This window comes from Amblyraja radiata, chromosome 12 (genome assembly GCF_010909765.2).
Source record: "Amblyraja radiata isolate CabotCenter1 chromosome 12, sAmbRad1.1.pri, whole genome shotgun sequence".
In the NCBI taxonomy this organism is placed as follows: domain Eukaryota; kingdom Metazoa; phylum Chordata; class Chondrichthyes; order Rajiformes; family Rajidae; genus Amblyraja; species Amblyraja radiata.
In genome coordinates, this window is record NC_045967.1 from 31,094,153 (window position 1) to 31,118,898 (window position 24,746).

The window sequence follows — 24,746 nt, forward strand, 5'->3', positions numbered from 1 at the left end:
AATGGAATTCAGTAACAGTAAATTGTAGGTATTAATCATTTTGTTGAAATGTGGTCATCTATGTTTCGAGCCTCAGGAGATTGGAAAGGTCCTCAATGAATATATCTCCTGTTTATACTGAGGAGAAAATCTAGACGAGGGAACTTGGGAGAGTTAATGGAGATGTCTTATGCCCCTGTCCCAATTAGGCAATTTTTTAGGCGACTACAGGCGACTAGGCTGTCGCCACATGGTCGCCGGGGTGTCAACTGTATGGTCGTGAGTAGTCTCCTCAGTCGGCCAAAGAATTGTAACGTTTTTCTGGTCGCCGCTGGATTTTGAAATGTTCAAAACTTTTCGGCGACAGTCGGCGAATGTGGACTTATCGTAGCTTGACTTCTCCTGTAGTAGGTGCTGTTGTAGGTTGTCACCAGGATGACGTAGGTTGTTGCCGGTGCTGACCGGTGAATTCCATTGGTGACTACCTACGATAACCTACGTCAATCGGCGACAGGTAACGGCAACTGAATTGTATTACCTTGTCGTAGCTTATCGCGGGTGGACGTAGGTTGTCATAGGTGTGGTCGTAGGTAGTCGCTCTAATTGGTCACCAGTTGTCGGTAGGTTGCTGTGGCTTGACGTCGACTAGGTGGTAGGTTGTTGTAGACATTGTCATAGGGGGTCCAGTCGCCGTTTTTTCGGCGACCTGCTACGACTATGACAGTCGCTGCAGTCGCCGAAAAAATTGCCTAAGTGGGACAGGCCCAAAACAGTCAAGGAGGTGCTGAATGCCTTAAGAAGGATGAAGGCAGATACATTTCCTAGGACTGATCAGATCATAAGGTCATAAGATCATGTGATAATAGCAGAATTAGTCTATTCGGCCCATCAAGTCTATTCCACCATTCAATCATGGCTGATCTTTCTCTCAATCCTACCCCCATTCTTCTGCCTTCTCCCCGTAACCCCTGACACTCATACTAATTAAGAATCTGTCTATCTCTGCCATAAAACATATCCATAGACTTAGCCTCAACAGCATTCTGTGGCTAAGAATTCTACAAATTCACCACCATCTGACTAAGTAAATTCATCTTCATCTCATTCCTAAAGGAACATCCTTTAATCCTGAGCCTATGACCTCTAGTCCTAGACTCTCCCACTAGCGGGAACATCCTCTCCCTATCCACTCTATCCAAGACTTTCACTATACGGCATGTTTCAATGAGATCCTCCGTCATTCTTCTAAACACCAGCGAGTACAGGCCCAGTGCCGTCAAATGCTCCAAGGACATTTCCAAGGACACAGATATATCCAAGGACACTGTGGGAAGCTGGAGAAACATAGAAACATAGAAACATAGAAAATAGGTGAAGGAGTAGGCCATTCGGCCCTTCGAGCCTGCACCGCGATTCAATATGATCATGGCTGATCATCCAACTCAATATCCTGTACCTGCTTTTCTCCATACCCCTTGATCCCTTTAGCCACAAGAGCCACATCTAACTCCCTCTTACATATAGCCAATGATCTGGCCTCAACTACTTTCTGTGGCAGAGAATTCCACAGATTCACCACTCTTTGAGTGAAATTTTTTTTCCTATCTCGGTCCTAAAAGACTCCCCCCTTATCCTTAAACTGTGACCCCTTGTTCTGGACTTCCCCAACATCAGGAACAATCTTCCTGCATCTAGCCTGTCCAACCCCTTAAGAATTTTGTAAGTTTCTATAAGATCCCCCCTCAATCTTCTAAACTCTAGCGAGTACAAACCGAGTCTATCCAGTCTTTCTTCATATGAAAGTCCTGACATCCCAGGAATCAGTCTAGTGAACCTACTCTGTACTCCCTCTATGGCAAGAATGTATTTCCTCAGATTAGGAGACCAAAACTGTACGCAATACTCCAGGTGTGGTCTCACCAAGACCCTGTACAACTGCAGTAGAACTTCCCTGCTCCTATACTCAAATCCTTTTGCTATGAATGCTAACATACCATTCGCCTTCTTCACTGCCTGCTGCACCTGCATGCCTACTTTTAATGACTGGTGTACCATGACACCCAGGTCTCGTTGCATCTCCCCCTTTCCTAATCGGCCACCATTCAGATAATAGTCTACTTTCCTGTCCTTGCCACCAAAGTTGATAACCTCACATTTATCCTCATTATACTGCACCTGCCATGCATTTGCCCACGCACCCAACCTATCCTATTCTGAAAAGGACCCATTTACTCCTACTCTTTGCTTCTTGTCTGCCAGCCGGTTCTCTATCCACATCAATACTGAACCCCCAATACCGTGTGCTTTAAGTTTACATACTAATCTCTTATGTGGGACCTTGTCGAAAGCCTTCTGAAAGTCCAGATATGACACATCCACTGGTTCTCCCTTATCCATTCTACTAGTTACATCCCCGAAAAATTCTACAAGATTTGTCAGACATGATTTACCTTTTATAAATCCATGCTGACTTTGTCCAATGATTTCACCACTTTCCAAATGTGCTGCTATCCCATCTTTAATAACTGACTCTAGCATTTTCCCCACTATCGATGTTAGACTAACTGGTCTGTATTCCCCATTTTCTCTCTCCCTCCCTTTTTAAAAAGTTGGGTTACATTAGCTACCCTCCAATCCTCAAGAACTACTCCAGAATCTAAAAAGTTTAAAAAAATTATCACTAATGCATCCACTATTTCTGGGGCTACTTCCTTAATCACTCTGGGATGCAGCCTATCTGGCCCTGGGGATTTGTCAGCCTTTAATCCATTAAATGTACCTAAAACCACTTCCCGACTAACCTGGATTTCACTCAGTTCCTCCATCTCATTTGACCCCCGGTCCCCTGTTATTTCCGTCAGATTATTTATGTCCCTTAGTGGAGACAGAACCAAAGTAGTTAATCAATTGGTCTGCCATGTCCTTGTTCCGCATGATCAATTCACCTGTTTCTGACTGCAAGGGACCAACATTTGTTTTCACTAATCTTTTTCTCTTCACATATCTATAAAAGCTTTTGCAGTCAGTTTTTATGTTCCCTGTCAGTTGTCTTTCATGATCTATTTTTCCTTTCCTAATTAAGCCCTTTGTCCTCCTCTGCTGGACTCTGGATTTCTCCCAGTCCTCTGGTAGGCTGCTTTTTCTGGCTAATTTGCATGCTTCATCTTTTGTTTTGATACTATCCCTGATTTCCCTTGTTATCCACGGATGCACTACCTTCCCTGATTTATTCTTTTGCCAAACTGGGATGAACAATTGTTGTAGTTCAACCATGTGGTCTTTAAATGCCTTCCATTTAAGTCAACCCTTTAAGAATCAATTGCCAATCTATCTTGGCCAATTCACGTCTCATACCCTCAAAGTTACCTTTCTTTAAGTTCAGAACCCTTGTTTCTGAGTTAACTATGTCACTCTCCATCCTAATGAAGAACTCAACCATATTATGGTCACACTTACCCAAGGGGCCACGCACAACAAGACTGCTAACGAACCCTTCCTCAGTACTCAATACCCAGTCTAGAATAGCCTGCTCTCTCGTTGGTTCCTCTACATATTGGTTTAGAAAACTATCCCGCATACATTCCAAGAAATCCTCTTCCTCAGCACCCCTGCCAATTTGATTCACCCAATCTATATGAAGTCAACCATTATAACTGTTTTACCTTTGTTGCACGCATTTCTAATTTCCTGTTTGATGCCATCCCCAACTCCACTACTACTGTTAGGTGGCCTGTACACAACTCCCACAAGCGTTTTCTGCCCCTAAGTGTTTCGCAGCTCTACCCATATCGATTCCACATCCTCCAAGCTAATGTCCTTCCTTTCTATTGTGTTAATCTCCTCTCTAACCAGCAACGCTACCCCACCTCATTTTCCTTCCTGTCTATCCATCCTAAATATTGACTATCGCTGGATGTTCAGCTCCAAGCCTTGGTCACCCTGGAGCCATGTCTCCATGATCCCAACAATATCATATTCATTAATAACTATCTGCACGTTCAACTCATCCACCTTATTACGAATGCTTCTTGCATTGAGACACAAAGCCTTCAGGCTTGTTTTTACAACACTCTTATCCCTTATACAATTATGTTGAAAAGTGGCCATTTTTGATTTTTGCCCTGGATTTGTCTGCCTGCCACTTTTACTTTTCACCTTGCTACCTACTGCTTCTACCCTCATTTTACACCCCTCTGTCTCTCTGCTCATGCTCCCATCCCCCTGCCACATTAGTTTAAATCCTCCCCAACAGCACTAGCAAACACTCCTCCAAGGACATTGGTTCCATTCCAGCCCAGGTGCAGACTGTCCTGTTTGTACTGGTCCCACCTCCCCCAGAACTGGTTCCCATGCCCTAGAAATTTGAATCCCTCCCCCTTGCACCATGTTTCAAGCCACATATTGATCTGAAATATCTTCCTAATTCTACTCTGACTAGCACATGGCACTGGTAGTAATCCAGAGATTATTACCTTTGATGTCCTACTTTTAAGTTTATCTCCTAGCTCCCTAAATTCACCTTCTCCTACCTCATCCTGTTTTTTACCTATATCGTTGGTGCCAATGTGCACCACGACAACTGGCTGTTCACTCTCCCCCTCCAGAATGTTCTGCAGCCGCTCAGAGACATCCCTGACCCTTGCACCAGGGAGGCAACATACCATCCTGGAGTCGTTTGCGGCCGCAAAAACGCCTATCTATTCCCCTTACAATTGAATCCCCTATTACTATAGCCCTTCCACTCTTTTTCCTCCCCTCCTGTGCTACAGAGCCACCCATGGTGCCATGAACTTGGCTGCTGCTGCCTTCCCCTGATGAGCCATCTCCCCCAACAGTATCCAAAATGGTATATCTGTTTAGGAGGGAGATGACCGCAGGGGCCCCCTGCACTACCTGCCTACTGTGATGCTGGCTATTGGCCACCCGTTCCCTTTCTGTCCGCTTAACTTTTACCTGCGGTGTGGCCAACTTACTGTATGTGCTATTCACGACTTTCTCAGCATCGTGGATGCTCCAGTATGAATTGAACCGCAGCTCCAACCATTCAATGCTGTCTGCCAGGAGCTGCAGCTGGACACACTTCCTGCACACGTAGGACACCGACAATATCCCTGATCTCCCACATGTTGCAGGATGAGCAATGAGCTGGATGCAGGTTGCAGGATGAGCAATGCACGGGGCCAATCTCAACTGACATGGCTTACCCCCAAATTAAATAAACTCACTCCCACTATAAAAATCTTAATCCTTTAAACTGTACTTTTACTAAAAAGCACTGTACCCTTAACTCACTGTACCCTTAACTCACCGAACCCTTATCTCACTGAACCCTTAACTCACTGTACCCTTAACTCACTGTACCCTTAACTCACTGAACCCTTATCTCACTGAACCCTTAACTCACTGTACCCTTAACTCACTGAACCCTTATCTCACTGAACCCTTAACTCACTGTACCCTTAACTCACTGAACCCTTATCTCACTGAACCCATAACTAAAAGGTACGAACAGAAAGCAGAAATACAAACCTGGGGTAACTCCCATCAGCTGCTTCCTCTAGTCTGCTTCCACCAATCAGCGGGTTCCTCCAGACCACTTATTTTGAAGTGTGATGGAACGTTGCAGAGTGGGCAACGCTGCACCAGCCGCTCCAACCGCTCCTGGAACCTCTGTGGAACAATGCCCCGCGCTAGATTTTTAAACTCACTGCCCGGATGCTGCAGCAGCCGCTCCAACCGCTCCTGGGCCTCTGATATAGCAGGAGCTTGGCTGAGTTATATGAATCATCATTTGAGAGGGGTGAAGTACCAGAAGACTGGAGGGTGTCTAATGTTATGCAAAGGCTGCAAAGAAAATCCTATCAGTAATTTCTGGAGATACATGAAATTACTGAAGGTGTGTAATGTGTTGATCAAAACAGATTGAGACTTGCTGGAAAATACCATAATTTACCTTGCACAATAGTCAAACGAGTCAGGACTCCCATGTAGACAGCCAACTCCTCATCTTACCTATCCTGCTATGTTTAAGACTAGCTTGGACATGCTTCGGGAAAATTGGACACCGAATAGTTGAGAGTGAAGACGACCTCCCTTCGACTGTTGAAGACTATCTACGACTACCTTCGACTACCTTCGATTACCTTTGACCACCCTCGATTACCTACGACTTTCATGCCGACCTACTACGACCTATGACCTACTTCGACTAAACCTACGAGTAAAAAGAGTATTGATTTTTTCCATAGTGACCTTGTTTTACTTGCAGGCATTTTTCAACATGTTGAAAAATACGCCGTGACCTAGCTGAGGCCTTGAGTATGCGGGGACTACTCTTGAGCATGAAGGAGAGTTACAAAGACCTCCTAGGACCTCGTGTCGACCATGCTGCGAGTATGTCGAGGGCAAACTCGCCAGAACGCGCAGATTTGGTCGCCGCAGTGGGACAGCCCCGTTAGACATGTTGTTCATGTGAAAGATAAACACCAAGATTATCTGATTGAGCTCCACAGTCTGTTGAAGTTGTACACAAATGTATATATTAAATAGAGCCAGAAATTTGCTGTTCCGCAATCCAGTCCCTCATCAGCATTTTCACTGTGTCCAAGATTTCTATGCAGAATTTTGTAATAACATAGCAAATTATTCTCCATTCAGCAGACACAGAGACACGACACAATGTCTCACTTGGCCCAATCATTGTCAACAGCTGAGAAATTAAACACTGGTTAATTTTAGGTTTATTTAATTAGAAGGTATTTTATTCAGTAGCACAGTGAACAATTCTGAAGTAGAAGTTTATTTTTCCAACACAGGAATGGAAACTGTAGAATATACATAAAAGACAATTGATCCACAATTTTGAAATGTGTCTTATGAGTTTTGCTTGATATATTTAAATTGTCCATCCTTGTGCTCCTGCTGACCATTATAAATTTTTCATAAATAGCCCCAAGGAAAGATTAAAATGTTCAAGGCAAAGTTTGATTCTCAATTCTGCTGTAAATTAATGAATAGCTGATTACCCTTAAGGTATATTTAAATGTGAACAAACTATCAATATTGTCCAACACGTGTAAATAATTGGTATGCAATTTGTTTTTACCTAGCTAGAACGACTTTGCAGCAGATATACTTCATTTTTAGTTTAAAGACTTTTGTTTAAAAAGGTTATGCCTTGATAGCAAATGCAGCTTTGCAGTAACACATGTTTTCAAATAAGAAGCTTGTGGGTTCAACATCCTTTCTGAATATCTAAGTATCTGAGCACATACTTTGGGTTCATACACAATTTAGGGAGCTGGGCACTTCTGGATGGGGACCTAATCTGAGTCCTATCTCCTGTCTCAGTGCAACAAATGCCAAGGTATCAGGAAGCCCAGCGAAGTTCCTGATGGAATTCCAGTCAATATTATCTTTTAGCCAACACCAGTATAATTTCTCAGACCCATCCCCTAGACTGTCACCAATACAATTGCCTCTGGTAATCTCCCCTTCACAGCCTCCAACCTTACAGTTCCCCAACCCCACACTGCCCATTTCTTTCTTGTTTCCAAAATCCACAACCAGGACTACCCTGGCAAACCCATTATTTCTGTCTGCTCCTGCCCCACAAAACGTGTGGCATTTAAGAGGCTTTTAGAGAGACACATGGATATACAGGGAATGGAGGGATATGGAGCAGGCGGAGAAGATTTGTTTTTTTTTAAATACACAAAGTGCTGAAGCAACTCAGCAGGCCAGGCATCATCTCAGGAGAACATGGCTAGGTGATGTTTTCAGTTGGGATCACTTTTCAGACTGATCTTTGGAATTAGTTTAATTGGTATCATGTTCAGGACAGTAATTGTGGTCTGATATGCCTGTTGCTGTGTTGCGCTGTTCCATGTTCCATGTTTTGATGCACTATTTCCTAGCAAAAAATACACATATGTGGTCGAACATTGATGTGCTAGCTGCTCTCTTAAACCAGTTATGTCGGAGGATCTTACAAAATGGTGTATATCTACAAAATATCTACAATTTTCTTCTCCGTGGATTGTCACCTTGTCGTGGTGGAGTTGCTTGCATGGACCTGAGCTCCTGAGAGCGATGCCGTCTGGCGCTATGATCCTGGTAGGTAAGGTCAAGCGGAGGTCTCTGACAAAGAGCAATCCAACCAAGACCTCTAAGGTGGAACAGGCAGAGGACGATGGCTGATCTTAGTGGAGCATCACAATGGCTGGGAATGCGGATGAAGGCTGCAACAGGAAAGGGTCTCCGGTCGTCTTGGACCCCATGCCACTGGACCCTGAACCAGATCTGTCAAGGACCATGGGTGGCTATCTGTACACCAGTCTCCCCACGTTAAACAAAGTCACGCACAGGCACCCTCCATATAGGGAATAACACCCTGGAGCCACCCTTGGTCAGCCATGACTGAAGGGGGCCTGATCTACAATTTACCAATATCTCCAAAATAACAAAATAAATCCCATCAAATATTTTTACTTTTTAAAGCTTACATTTTCATCAAATCTGCATTCTAAAATCTAAGATAATTTATGAAGAATAAATGAAATATATTAAAACTTAAACATTCACTCATCCAAACAAACTAAAGTACACTTGTCATTTTTAGTGCGTGTTGTTGATTTAACTCAAAATATTTTTGCTTCTGTATTTTTTTTGGTGCAGTCAGGTAATGAGAGCCTTGCAAAGAACAGTGATATATAATGTACACTAAGAGATTCTAAAGAATAGTACTGATAGAAATGAGATTCTAAAGGATTAGTAGCATTTTGACATTAATTCATTGTTGCTTATGGTGTGTACGATTAATGACATTACTCCAAATTTTATTTGCTGTCTGGACAATTGGGATATCTCATGAGCAGTGCATTAATGTGAAGTCTAGATTACATCATCTCACTCTGGATTTATGGCTTATGTTCATAACTTATCACCTGCCCACCTCTCTTCTTTTGCATATTTACTTTTGCAGCACTGTCAAAGAGCATGAAAGCATGCAGTGTGACAATGCAATGCCTATCTTTTGTAAGCATTGCAGAGATTTAATGTTGAATTGAATTGTGAGGGTAACTTCAATAGCTGGTTTGAAAACTGAGCAAGTATGTGCTGATGCCCCTTCACCTTGAAAGAGATGGTATTAAAAAAAGTAAACTATTACTTTCGTTATCAGTTTGTGACTGCAATTTCTTACATCCACAGAAAGTGGAGCCTTCCAAGGTTATTGCTTCGCATTGAGGTGCTTGATGGGAATTGTTCCCTGAACAGCCCTGGTGAATAGAGGACCCTGATGAGGATCCTTTGTTTGGCACCCTTCTCCTTGTATGACAATCAGTCATTTTCTGCAGGCCATCTCCCTTCTTTCTTTAACATATCGTGCCAAAGCAGAGAGGCCGTCAATGTTTCCATGGCAGCAATAGATTAAAAGGCTGCAGGAGAAGATTCAATCCTGATCTGGGACGTATTACTTCCGCTCGACTACAGAAGGGTTTCAAATTCTATACACATCAAACAGCCCTTCACTATAACCAATAACCCTTCAAACAAATCATCGATAACTCTGCAAGTATTCAAATAGCATGTGTTGGGTGTCCTGCTGCTGCATTGTTCCACATTTTTGTGTGTATGTTGTAAAAAATAGCACTTGCTACATTGCCAAGCTCCAGTTTTGCAACCTTGGTGTTAAATCATGACTGCATGTGTAAAGGTCTTTTTTGACATGGTGGTTGACATGAGAAATTTGTATTGCATACATAGAATTTCAAACCAAATTATTAGCCTTGGCATCCAACAATTTTGGAAGGAACTGCAGATGCGGGTTTAAACCGAAGATAGACATAAAATGTTGGAGTAACTCAGCAATGTACATCAAACAGTATTGCTGATTTGATCCATGTCTAGTTTTGCTGCTGACCTGATCCATAATCCATGTCAGGTTTCCACACTAACACCTAGTGGCATGCGAGCAGCCATGTTAGTTAGTTCAACTTACAACTCCAACCCTCCAGTACTCATTTCGATGGTCTCTGTATGTATTCTAATTAAAGTACTTGTGATATATAATGACTCTGTATGAATAGTACTTTGCACAAGAAGGACAGCAGCATCTCTAGAGAGAAGGAGTGGGGGATGTTTCGGGTCAAGACCTTTCTTCTGAAAACGTCACCCATTCCTTCTCTACAAAGATGCTGCCTGTCCTCCTGAATTACTCCAGCATTTTGTGTTTATCTTGTGCTAAGCAATATATACAGTATATATATATATATATATATCTCCAATGCATATATTTGTACATGTTCTATTCTGAACATTTACACTGTCTGCTCCTCAACATTTGTACTGACATATGATGGTTAGTTCCTCTCCATTACAAGAATACCATTAAGCCCCTGTCCCACTTAGGCAATTTTTTCAGCGGCTATAGGCGACTAGGCTGTCGCCACATGGTCATGGGGTGACGCATGTATGGTCGTGAGTAGTCTCCTCAAGTCACCTAAAGAGTCGTAACATTTTTCTGGTCGCCGCTGGATTTTGAAATGTTCAAAACTTTTCTGCGTCTGTGGGCTTGACGTAGCTTGATGTTGCTTGATTTCACCTGTCATAGGTGCTGTCATAGGTTGTCACCAGGATGATGCAGGTTGTTGCCAGGTGACGTTTGTTGTCACCGGTACTGACTTCGGTGAATTCCATTGGCGACTACCTATGTCAACCTATGTCAACCGGCGACAGGTACCAGCGACTGAATTATCTTCAGTTGTCTTCAGTTTTCATCGACAGGGTCGTTGCTTGTCGTAGCTTGTCGTGGGTAGACGTAGGTTGACTTCGATTGTCATAGGTTGTCATCGGTTGTCGCCTGTGTGGTCGTAGGTTGTCATAGGTAGACGTCCTAATGGGTCGCCGGTTGTTGGTAGCTTGTCGTAGCTTGATGTCAACTAGGTGGTTGGTTATCGTAGCTTGTCGTAGGCATTGTCATATAGGGGTCCAGTCGCCGCTTTTTCGGCGACCTGCTACGACTGTGACAGTCGGAAAATATCCCCTAAGTGTACTTTACTCTCCTCCACAAAACAAAGTAGTATCAATTTGTTTAAAACATGAATTCATGTGATACACAAATATAATTCCGCTAGTTTAAAGAACAAAATATTTATGTAGGAATTTGATTGTGTTCTAAACTATATGTGCAAAGAATAAATCGTCTGTATAATTTTGAATCTGCTGCAGATTCTTTAACTTTACTTTCAGAAATTTATATTCATTTCTTCATCTGTCAGCATGTTGGAAAGGAAGTGAAAATGAAGAAGAAAGATGCAACATATATTAGCTTGAACTATTTCAGAAAAAGGAACAGTTAGAATTGCCAACAACTTGAATGCTAATTTCATGCGCTTTAGTACAACAATGTTTTATGATGGGGTATTTTCTATCTCTGGGGCCTGGAGTTGTTTGAATTATGTACTGGTGCACATTGCATTAACAGGCTCACCTTTTTACATCTATATAGTTCCAAATGAAAAGGGAATCCATTAGATTACAATTATTGGGCAAAACATTGCACCTGCATGCCTACTTTCAACGACTGGTGTACCATGACACCCAGGTCTTGCTGCATCTCCCCTTTTCCTAATCGGCCACTATTTAGATAACAGTCTGCTTTCCTGCTTTCCAAATATGTGCATGTTGGTCAGTTCATTAGCCAGAAAAGTGCCTGAATCAAGGTAAATGGAAGAGTCTGGGGGATATTGATGAGAAAGTATGGATGGTTAATGGTCAGTATGGAGTTGGAGGGCTGGAGGGTCTGTTTCTGTGCTATACCTTACGTTGGTGCTGTAGCTCCTCAGTCTATGGTCCAGCAGCTTTTACAAGTGAAAATCATGGTGTATCCAGTTGGGGTTTATATTTAACCCTGAGGTTATGTCACTGAAACTCTATCAATCGCCAGAAATTATACAGCAACTCTGAAGAATTCTCAGTTCGGTAGATCATTAACAACCCCCTCCCCCCCCCCCGACTTTGAATTTCATGCAATATAAAACCTACAAAGACCAAGAGAATATAAGCAAATCATAATCAAGGGATTTAAAAATATATATCATAATGCACAATAAATAGACAATGATAAAACATTTATGCATGGTAGACTAAAAACATGGCTTGTGTACACACATACTTCATCTATCAGGTTGTGTTTACTGTCACAATCCCGTCACTATTAATTAAGACACATATATTCAAGATACATTTTCTGCAGCCGATTGACTTGATTGCAAATATTTTCCTAATAATTTTAAACAATGAGAACCATGCACTTGTAATGTACTTTGAGAACTCCCTCGCCAGCAAACAATGGCCTTTTGCAACAGAAAACAGAAGCCTGTTAATTGGAAATAATCTTAGTGATAACACTTCAAAAAGAGAAAGAAAACCAGACATTTCCTCATATGTTCTGATTTATTTTGTGAAGAACTAGTATCATTTGCCACGCAATTAATCTGTGATTAATCTGAGGTTTGCAATGCTAAGCAACAATGAGATGTAACAACTTTAAGGAGGCTTATCTTCAATATTGCACAGAATAATGCCAGTGTCCTTCAATGGCAGCAATTTATCAAGAGCAATGCAATGTAAGTGGCTAATATAGATACAAAATTCAATGAGCTTCAATTGACAATATGCAAAACTAAAAGATATACCCAATTGCTGGGGTTATCAAAGGTTCAATTTAAAATGGAACTAGACTAAGTGCAGACCCGTTGGGTCTGTTCCCCCAACGTGTGGTTGTGGGGGAGGGGAGTGGGGGCTGGGGGGGGGGGGGGGCGGCATGTGGCGTCACACACACTAACTACCTCCCCGCACACATGCTAACTACCCCCCTTGATATTATATGAATATTATTAATATTATTAATTTGCTCCTTTTACCTCATAATCGCCCTATCCACTGACGCATAGCCCCCAACTCGCAAGCGCGTATAGAGAGGGAGGGGGGTAGAGAGTGAGAGCAGAGAGAGAATGGGGAGAGACAAAGAGAAAGGGGCAGAGACAGAAGGGCAAGAGACAGAGAGAGAGGGGGTGGAGTGGAGGAGGAGAGGGAGGGTGGGTGACTCGGACTCGCGATGCCCGCAGCCGTTGATAGCTGACAACTGCCCTTTAAAGCCGCTAAGGCAAGACGCATTCGCCCAGGAGCGAGCGTTGACAGCAAAGAATCACCGGCTTCTGACTCTCTGGAAACCAACAGTTGGAATGAGCGCGCAGGGGGGCGGGGCTTCATGAGCTGCGTCGGCTGTGAGGAGAAAGTTCAGTGGTAGCGGAATGGAGCTGCAGAACTTATGAGGAGAGTTCAGCGCGTGAGGAATCGCTGCCCCGAGATCTGTCGAACAAAGAAGCTATAGCGGAACGCAGCTGTAGAATCTTTGTTCTGCAGAACTTTCTTGATATTTCTGCACCTTTAATCCACAGCGGCAGGGGGCGGGGCCAGGACGCAGGTGGGCCTGCGTTGGTCGGTATGTGGGCATTGTGACATCAGCTGCTGGTGAGTGCCGTTTATATTTTTAAAATTGAGTTTTGTGATCAATTATATTCAAAATCTGGGGAAATAATTGACCAAGGAGTGCATTTCTGAACTCATAAGTTAAATCCCTACCGAAATTGTAAAAATCTCTGCATTTTTGCGTCTGGTTTTCGAGGAGATACGTATCACATGCAAAATAACACACACACACATCCACACACACACACACGCACACACAGATATACGATTTGCATTCACCAGTGGATACTGCTCACTATTCTTTGCATTTTTATATGCCCGGGAATCTTTACAACTTTTACGAGCGATTGGAAATGAGTTGTATCCTCCTCAGGGGACTGAGAACCTCTGTGACACGGTGGATACAAGCTTAAACCTGAAAGTCCTCGCAAGCAGATGTATAGATTGCAAATTGCCTTTACGTCGATGTAAGAAAGGGCGGCACGATGTAAGTAAGGGCGGCACGGTGTGGCAGTGATAGAGTTGCTGCCTTACAATTAAAAAGCACAGCAGAGGATGTACTTCCTGCGGCAGCCGAGGAAGCACAATCTACCAAAGGCAATGATGGTCCAATTCTGTAGGGCCATCGTAGTCAGTCCTCACCTTCTTCATCATGCTCTGGTTTGGCTCAGCCACCAGGCACGACACCCGGAGGCTGCAGCGAATCGTTCGATCAGCTGAGAAGGTTATTGGCTGCAACCTTCCCTCCATTGATGAACTGTACACTGCAAGGGCCATGAAGTGAGCGGGCAAGATCATCTCTGACCCCTCTCACCCTGGCCACAAACTATTTGAATCACTTCCCTCTGGAAGGCGACTCCGGACTGTCAAATCTGCCACAGCCAGACATAAAAACTGTTTTTTTTCCATGAGTAGTAACTCTCCTCAATAACCAAAAATCAGTAGCCTCCTTTTGCTCTGGTATTTTATTTAATTCACATGTTTAATCAATGCTTTATGTATCATTCTTAACTGTCACTGTATGCCATGGTGACACTTGTGTGCCGAGCACCAAGGCAAATTCCTTGTATGTGAATACTTGGCCAATAAACGTATTCACTCATTACAGCGCTTGCAGTACTGGAGATTCAGGTTCGATCCCCACTGAGGTTTCTATCTGTACAGATCTTCGGTTTCCTCCCACATTCCCAAGACGTACAGGTTTGTAGGTTAATTGGCTCGATATGTGTAAATTGTCCTTAATGTAGTGTTAATCTGCAGGGATCGCTGGTCAGTGCGGACTTGGTGGGTCGAAGGGCCTGTTTCTATGCTGTATCTCTAAACTAAACTAAGTCCATCTGTTAAGTGAAATACTTCCAGCACGATAACTTTATGCTGCTTCAATAATCTCAGCAGCTAGCTATTGATTGACTAGATGTTTCAAAATGGAGCTAATGTTGTGAGTGGCAGGTCCAAAGCTAGTCTACACTGCTCAAAGTCTGAAGAAGGGTCCCGACCCAAAACGTCACCAATCTATTTTCTCCAGAGATGCTGCCTGGCCCGCCAAGTAATGCCAACATTTTGTGTCTATATGCAATGCTCAACGTTGTCCATTAACTCTTAAATTAAGGTGAACTATGCTGGAGCAGTTGGGAGTGGTCCTGCAAGAGTGAAACTTAGCTGGGAAACATTGAAAGGTTGCACCACCATGGGATAGAATTGGCACCATCCTGGAGATCTTGGTGGATGTCTTGGGTGTCCTGGATCTGGAGTATTACAGGATGTTTTCTGGGCACACAGCTGGAAAGCTGGAGCCAGTAATCGTGAAGTTCAAATTCAGAGATCAAAACCTAAGGATTTGGATGCTGTGCAGCAGTAGACTTAATTACATTTCATACGTGATCAAGGTCAGCGTAAGCCACATTACCAAGGGCAATCCTGGCACTAGACATTTCTTTACTATATCACTCAGCTGCTATAAATCTCTATTAATTAAGTTTCATAGCTAACTTTTGCATACTCCACAGTATCATCCCATTGTAGTGAGCTGCAAACCTCATAACCATTCCTCACAGTTACACAATGCCTTGCCGTGGAACAGCAGCCAGCATATATCAATGTGAATGGCTATACACACCCATTAGATCACAGGGTGCAGGAGAAATTCACCATGTGGTTTCTGCATCATGATGTATATCAACAACCTCCAGCATTGCTGGGAGGCTGACAGATCTCACAAAGCCACATGCTTTCTCTGCTGGTTGCTCTCTGTCAAGAATCAATGAATGCAGTCAGTTCAACAATTTCGTTTTGCTTCATTCAGTTTGTCAAAGGAACCTTTCTCCTCCTCCTCCTCACTTCCAGAAGCTTGTACTGCTCTGCATGCCCTCTGCACATGTTCTCAATCGTGTTCAATCCAAGGAAAATACCAACTAATTCACTGATATCCAAAGGCAAATGGCTTGGACATAGGCCTTGAAACAAGTACAACGTCCTTCAATACTTCACACACCATCCTGTACTGAGGTTTGCAACTTGAAATACATTTCGATTACATCAAACATTTGTAATATCACAGCAATAGTCAGCAATGATCATTGGGGAACAGAGCTGTAGGTAATGGGTATTCCTTTTGTGATCACACTAATGTGGGTTCCTTCTTGCAGGATTTGAACTATCGACTTCCAGAAATACAGTGTTGGCATCAAAAGAGCACTGCATGCTGATTGATGCGTGCTGATTGATGCGATCTGCCTGATCCACGTACTTACCGGACAAACAATAACACCCTTCTAATAACTACTAATACGCTGTAAAAAGCTATGTTAAATCATCTAAAAATGAAATGTGTGAAATAGAGAAATGGTAAAGTAAAATCAGTTTTCATTTTTCCAATCTCTCTATACTGATGGAGTCTGATGGAATATGCTTCTACGCTTGTACACAAATATATACTCAGTGCTAATGAGATTGTTTGCATGTAACTGAGATGTACCACACTGTTAAACATTTCCTCAGATGCAAGGACATCTATACTTTTTCTGACATTCTTATTGTGTACCTAGACTCCATCCTCTTAACTATCATGTACTCTCTTGCTCAGGTACTGCTGTCTTGAAGCTTGAGGAGGAGAGAAGCAACTTAGTAACTTCTGGATTGTGGCTTTGAATTGCCCTCGTCTGGACAATGGAAATATTGTCTTGTGTCTCAAAAGCTGTTTTTATTGTCTCTTGTCTTGTATGCCAAAAAAGTCCTGTGGACTGTTAAATCCACATGGTTATTAACACAAAATCTGGGCCTTAATAAAAATCAAGAAGCTTTCCATATTATTCTGATCAGCTCCTGCTCTGACTGAAGGTCTGTTTTTCATTCCTATCATCTATGATTTTTTCAGGTTTTCCACCTATAAGACTATCTTTGGATATCTTGCCCATTAATATGCTGTAAAATGCAAATTTCTAGGAGTAAAACAACACAGGTTTTATCATATATTTCCAGAGACTTTCCAATGTGTTCCTATCTTGATTTCATTTTGCACACACTGTTGAACCATTAGAGACAGAGAGCAAAGGTGGAAATGAGTTTCATGGGCCGTTTTGCTTCAGTGGATGTGTGAGAGAAACCTAGTTCAACTGATTCTTCCTGCAAACAACAAACCATTAGTGTGCTTAAACTAGAGAAGTGTCCCAAAGTGCTTCATGAAGGACTAATGAGACAAAAAAATAATAATTTATGATTTTTGGTCAGTTCCCTGCACTGCACCTGAGGGAAGAATTCATGATATTATAAACAGAGTGAGCTTTTCAATAAAAGTACAAAATTATAGATTAGATATGCTAATATTCTGGCCATTGTATCATGAGTGAATGCCAAATGTGGATGTTGTTATTCCAAAGTCAAAGTCAATTTTATTCAGGTGCAGTGGAAGGTGCAGTGAAATGAATTTGCCAGCAGAGATACACTTAAAAGAACACACAGTCTTCTATACTATTATTAAAACTCTCATCTTGTCCTCTTCTGGTTTACGTTGTTTTAAATTTGCACAAAAATGGTATCCTATATTGCTAGGATATTTTGCCACCTTACTCACCGTTCTCCTCTGCTCCAAACGCACCAAGTTTAGTTCCGATCGATGGAATATTACAAAAGTTATGAAGGTTTAAAAAATCGTGAGATCAGCGGATTGGTCTACTCGCCTGTCAGTCACCATGAAGGTAACGCCCCTTCCGGCACCCACTGTCAATCACTGGAGGCGGGGCTGAGTCCACAAGCCGTGCTGATTGAGTCCACAAGCCGTGCTGAGTGAGTCCACAAGCCGTGCTGAGTGAGTCCACAAGCCTATGTTTATATTTATGTTTAATACTATCGTATATCGTGTCCAAACAGTTTAAGTTTAATTCTATCGTTATTGTGTTCTTTTTATTCATATGGCTGTATGGTAAATCAAATCTCACTGTACCAATTGGTGCATGTGATAATAAATGTCTCTTGAACTCTTGAACAAGCCGTGCTGAGTGAGTGAGTGAGTCCACAAGCCGTGCTGATTGAATGAGTGAGTGAGTGAGCCTGCAAGCTTTGCTGAGTCAGCGTGTGAGTCCACAAGCCATGCAGACTGAGTCCACAAGCCATGCAGACTGAGTCCACAAGCCGTGCTGACTGAGTCCACAAGCTGTGCTGAGTGAGTTTGCAGGACAATCACAACCCCCCTTCAGCCCCGCCACAAGCCGTCCCCATCCGCCAGCTGCAGGACGCCCGCGCGCCACAACCCCTGCTGTGAGTCGGCTGCTGGCAGGGCAGCCGACTCGCAGCGCCCCCACCGATATTGAAATGAAAAGGACGTGTCTAAACTTGTTCTGCTCAGAGCTTTTGAGATAATGTTCATATTGTACACATTGCATTCTGACCTGGCCAGAGCTTGTTTTGAGGAACTCCAGTTCCAAAATGTCATCAAATACAAAAGTGTAACACAGTGCACCTGAATATAGTTTGTCTCCGGAATGGAATGTGACTGCGACCATTAATGAGTTCGATTTTCATATTGTGGAAATTCAACTTGCTATTTCCATTACAAACCACATTTCTTGTGGTTTGTTGTATGGGAAATCAACGCTTTTCGAAGGAGCATCCACCATGTTTTACAGCACTATCTCATTGGGGGTGTACTAGCTCAGCGAACACAATCATGGCCCTCAGAAATCTCTGTTAGCTCTTCTCTGTGCCATCTAACCATCTCGTCCTTGACTTCTCTTCACACATCCAGCCCCAAGCCAGCCGTCAGGCCTCGGTTTTCACTCCCACGCTCACACCAATAGACTGAACTTCCAGGCACAGAATTCTTGATTTCTCACACGGCCCTGAAAAGATCCCTCCCAGACTTGGCCAAGACCTGAACTCACTTTATCTTTACTTGTGTGTTCTGCAGTATCCAGAGGGAAGCATGAAATGATGAAAAATTATCACCCCACTCTTCTGCACTAATGAACTGGGAAGTAATGGTGCTGAGTTAAATGACATTCTGTTATTACATTTGCAGGTGAATTGCTAAGTTTACATGCACTTTGTTAAGTGGCCTTGTCTTTTTGACCACTCCTTTAGTCTTAGTCACTGTTAAAGCTTTCTACAAAACCTCATAGCTAGAACTGAGAAATGTTGTGCCGACCAGCAGTTATGCCATTAATGCAAATGGCCTTGCTCAAAAACTTATGTTAAACATGTCACCACCAGTGTGTAATTACTTTATTTTACTTGCAGGCAGACATCAATGCTACATTTGACAATCCCTCGAATTTCATTTTGCTTTTAAAAAGCTGTAAGGCTTTTCCTAACAAGCAAGGCTAAAGTGAAAGAAAGAACAGGAACGTGCAATTAAAAGAATAGCACAGGAATGTTGGGCTGTTAGGGTGGCATCTCCTCAGTTGGAGAGTATTGCCTAAAATTGATTCCTGGTGTTGAGCGCATTGCACTCCTCTTCTGAAATTCTGTCCATGAAAGCAAATTTCAGAAGCAGTGTAATGCTGCCACTACCATATAGAGTATTTAGACCCTGACTGGGTTGAATTTCTCGGCATATGTCCCGAACACTTTGTAACATTGCACCTAAATAAATGTGTTGCAGGAACTAAATATAACTTTCCAGTATATTCACAATGCTACAAACACACAGCAACCAATTTCTTCCCTCCCATCTGTTCTGATGTTTACTGCCCGTAATCTATGAGGCTGGGAGAAATGTAGAGACATGTAAAATGTTGCATGACTGAACGATGAACATATTATATAACTTTTCAAATGTAATTACCCTACTTCTGTGTGTGATTTGGGTTGATATTTGTTCTGCATTGATATAGATTAAAGTATTTTTCAAAACCAGCTGAAGCTGAAGTATATTCTTAAAGCTGCAGAGATTAATCAAGTGGGATAAACTCTCACCACTTCTGTGATTCAATTCAACTTAATAATGTAATATTAAATTATTAACTATAAAGGTTGCCTCTGGCAGAACTAAAGCAAATTACCCTAATGCCATTTCAACTCCAACCACAAAAAAGTTGTACACTTTAACCAGCTAGTCACATCCTCAAAGTGTCATAAAATAGTTTATGACCCTTGGAATATTTAAAAAATGCTGCCAAAATGCTGCCAAATTGACATCGGTTAACCTGTTTTTACATAGAAACATAGAAAATAGGTGCAGGAGGAGGCCATTTGCCCCTTCGAGCCAGCACCACCATTCACTGTGATCATGGCTGATCGTCCCCAATCAATAACCCATGCCTGCCTTCTCCCCTTATCGCTTGATTCCACTAGCCCCTAGAGCTCTGTCTAACTCTCTCTTAAATCCATCCAGTGATTTGGCCTCCACTGCCCTCTGTGGCAGGGAATTCCACAAATTCACAAATCTCTGGCTGAAAAGTTTTTTTCTCAGTCTTAAATGGCCTCCCCTTTATTCTAAGACTGTGGCCCCTGGTTCTGGACTCGCCCAACATTGGGAACATTTTTCCTGCATCTTGCTTGTCCAGTACTTTTAGAATGTTATATGTTTCTATAAGATACCTCCTCATCCTTCTAAACTCCAGTGAATACAACCCTAGTCTATTCAATCTTTCCTCATATGACAGTCCACCCATCCAAGGGATCAATCTCGTGAACTTACGCTGCACTGCCTCAATCACAAGGATGTCCGTCCTCAAATTAGGAGACCGAAACTGTACACAATATGCCAGACGTGGTCTTACCGGAGCCCTATACAACTGCAAAAGAACCTCTTTACTCCTATACTGAAATCCTCTTGTTATGAAGGCCAACATTCCATTAGCTTTCTTCACTGCGTGCTGTACCTGCACGCCAACTTTCAGTGACTGGTGTACAAGGACACCCAGGTCTCGCGGCACCTCCCACTTACCTAACCTAACCCCATTGAGATAATAATCTGCCCCCTTGTTTTTGCCACCAAAATGATAACCTCACATTTATCTATCTATATAATTGAAACGCAAATCTTGACCACTTCCTGTTTGCATTGCATAATGATTTTAGAAACGATGCTACCTATTACAGCTGTGATTTTTGGCCATCTTACTCAGTCCCCCTCCGCTGCGCAGGTCAAGAAGATTTTTCTCATCGATGAAAATCAAGACTTATTAATGTTTAAAAAATGTTGAGATTCTCTCTCCTGTCAATCACGCCATGAAGGCCACACCGCTTCCAGAGGGAGGGGGAGGGACTATAAAACCTGGAAGTGTGGACTGCCTCAGTCTGCAAGATGGGAGAACAGGAGGTCACAACTCTCAATCTGAGCTGAGAATAACACTGAACACATGTCGACCAAACTGTGAGTGGTTTTACTGACCTGTGAGTGCCCTTAATGTAGTTTGAAAATGTAGTTTGAAAATGTGGTTTGAAAATGCAAAAGTGGTTTGGTTTGAAAATGCCAAAGTAGGTTGGTTTGAAAATGCAAAAGTGGGTTGGTTTGAAAATGCAAAAGTGGGTTGGTTTGAAAATGCAAAAGTGGTTTGGTTTGAAAATGCGAAAGTGTTTTGGTTTGAATATGCAAAGTGGCTTGGTTTGAAAATGCAAAAGTGGTTTGGTTTGAAAATGCAAAAGTGGTTTGGTTTGATAATGCAAAAGTATGTTGGTTTGAAACCTTCCTATTGTTCAATAAGTCTCGAATCATTTCCCACTTTCCAAGGGTCTCAATCCCTTCAGTTTGGTGCAGAATTCCATCATTAGATTCACTCCACCTACGTTGCATACCGCGCACAATGATTGCCACATTTTTACTCATTTGTTTTATTGCTTGGGTGAAAATCAAGCAGCAAACCTTTTACTAGAACCATTGGAAATCAATGATGTGAGATTAGGTGTTTGTGCTAGTTTATATACCACATTACCTCTCAGGAGAAAATTACGTTTGATTCCCGAGCCGAAGATAGTTATCAAAACAACTAACTGAATAATTCAAATCACAATACAGAAGGCGTGATTAAAATAATTTCACTAATGAACACCAATAACTTCCAGTTCTGACAAAGGGTCTTCGACCTGAAAAGTTATCTCTGCTTCTCTTCCCAAAGATGAGTCTTGATCTGCCAACTATTTCCTGCATTTTCTGTTTATATTTTATGAGGTCTAATCAGCTGACAACCTTGGTAAGTCATGGCATTGTTGGAGAAAATGCTGGGCTGTAGTCCAGGCAAATTTCATAGTATGATAAGTGTGAGCCCAGAGAAGGGAAAACAAAGGTCTAACAATGTAGCATAAAGGCTAAATGTTTGCATGAGTGAAGTTGGATGATACACAGCCTTCAATTAATTAGCATTTAGTCCAGTAAGAATCCTCAAGAAAACAAGCGGGAAAACAAGTGCGATGCTCAATACAGATAAGAGGGACAATGTATATACTCTTCAGCGTCCCCCGGAAAAGGAATTTGCAGACAACTGGATGCCCACTCAAACACAATTAAGATGTGGAGAGAACTTGTTCCATAACGATATGATTCGATACGATAGAACTTTATTTATACCAGGAAGGAAATTCATCTGCCAACAGTCACATGAAATCAAAGTGATGAGTGGAAAGGATTGGGGTTGTGCAAAGATTGGGGAGGGGGAAGGGGAGTCAGTCTACCCCAGGACAGAAGGGAGAGGAGTTGTATAGTTTGATTGCCACAGGAAAGAATGATCTGTGGCATTCTGTACTGCATCTAACTGGAATCAGTCTGTTTGCTGAAGGTACTCCTCAGGTTGACCAGTGTGTCATTACAGTGAAGTAATCCGGAAGTGGCAGCGCTGTTGAACGGCTGCGGCTCGCCTGCAGTCCGTCTGTTTTTACTTTTTGTTGTTGTTTTTTTTGTCTTGTTTAGTTAAATTTTTGGTTATTAGGTTGTGTTATGTGTGGGGGGGTGGCTGAAACATGGTTTTCTGTCTCTCCCTTCGGGGGAATGCGACTCTTTCTGTCGTATCCCCCCTTCTCTGCCTCCGTCTGCGCTGAGGCCTAATGGCGGAGCTGGCGGCCTCCAACCTGTGACCGACCTCGAGGCTCTGGAGGCAGAGCCAGCCAGGACTCACCAGGCTGGCCGTCTTTGAGCTGTGGCGCCGTTCGGGCGCTCCAGTGGCAGCGGCACGACTCGGGGCTGGGACGGCGTTCCGGTGAGGGCGGCCTGGCGCGGGGCTGAGGCGGTGCTCCGGTGGCTGAGGCGGCCCGGTGCGGGGCTGAGACTGTGCTCCGGTAGCTGAGGCGGCGTTCTGGCGGCGGCGACCTGATTCCGGGGCTCGGCCGCGGGCCAGTGGACGACATTGTCGGGAGCTCGCAGGTCACAGGCTCGTGCCTGTTTTTCGGAGCTCCCACGGCAACAGCTGCGTCCGCTGGACTGGAGGGCGGCAGTTTCGACCACCCCGGGCTGCGGAGCTTGAACCGGCCCATTTACGGAGCTCGGTGAGCTGCGGGACTGACTTACCAACGCCCGGTGGGGGAACAACATATCGCCTCAGCGCAGAGGGAGAATGAGGAGGGAAGAGACAGTATCCCTGAGATTTTTGCCTCCATCACAGTGAGGAGGTGCCTGGTGAACTCACTGTGGTCGATGTTAATTTGTGTTTATTGCGTGTTTTGTTGTTTATTATTATATGTATGGCTGCAGGCAACGACATTTCGTTCAGACCGAAAGGTCTGAATGCCAAATAAAGGATATAAGTCTAAGTCTAAGTCTAAGAATGAGGCTGGGAATCTGCATGGGCACCTGTACTCTTAAATCTAGACTACTAGAGTGGAAAAGTGTGAGTAAAGGATATCCACCTGTTCCTGCTCATGGCTTGATAATGTAGAAGTGAAAAAGGGTCTTGACCCGAAGCGTCACCTAGCCATCTTCTCCAGAGATGTTGCCTGACCCGCTGACTTACTCCAGCACTTCTTGTTCTAGGTATTAACCAGCATCTGCAATTCTTTGTTTCTACAGATAATGTATTCCCTTTCCACAGTGCACTACACTAGGCCATGATGTAGGGTCAGGAACAAGACAGAGATTGATCATGAGCTCATCTCAACCTGATTTGGTAAAGAAGTGGGAAAATGCTACACCATTTTGATTATGAAAATGGCATCCTCTGTACAATCAGAGAAAAAGTGTGAACTTCCATCTCCTGCATGCAAGTGTATGATCGATTGAAAAGTGTGCTTCTGGTTGTCCTGAAGAACAGACGATGCAGGTGATTCATCACACCACAAGACTGTGGTAACAACATGTGGGTGAAAGAAGACAACACTTAGTCATCCTTCGAACTTTAACCTGCCTGGACATTGTTCTTCCAGCAAGTTAACAGAGGAGCTTTCTCTTCTACATGAGCTCCTGCAAAGGATCCAAAGATAAACAGGTCATGGTTACCAGATGGACTGTAGCATTAGAGGTACAGGTTCTTTTTAAATGAATTTCTCTCCCACTCTATCACAAGCCTCGCTCTTCCCCCACCCCCAGCTATGCTATTCCATCAGTGAACAGCCAATCAACAAATGACACTATTCTGCAAGTACTTAATTGATGACACCACTCATCAAGGCCTCCAAGGGGAGTTAACATTTCAAACCCTGCAATTTATCAAAAGTGTAGTATTCTTGCCTTCATTGCTGAGAGTCACTGTCTCGTGAATTTCTAAGATCCATTATCCTTGCACAGGTATGTTTCACTGATAACGCATTATTCATGAATTGATTGTATTATCAATCAACACTACCAATTCTCCTTTACTCTAAGCACACTCAGCAATTGTTTGTTCATAAACTTCCTCAGACAGCAAAATTCC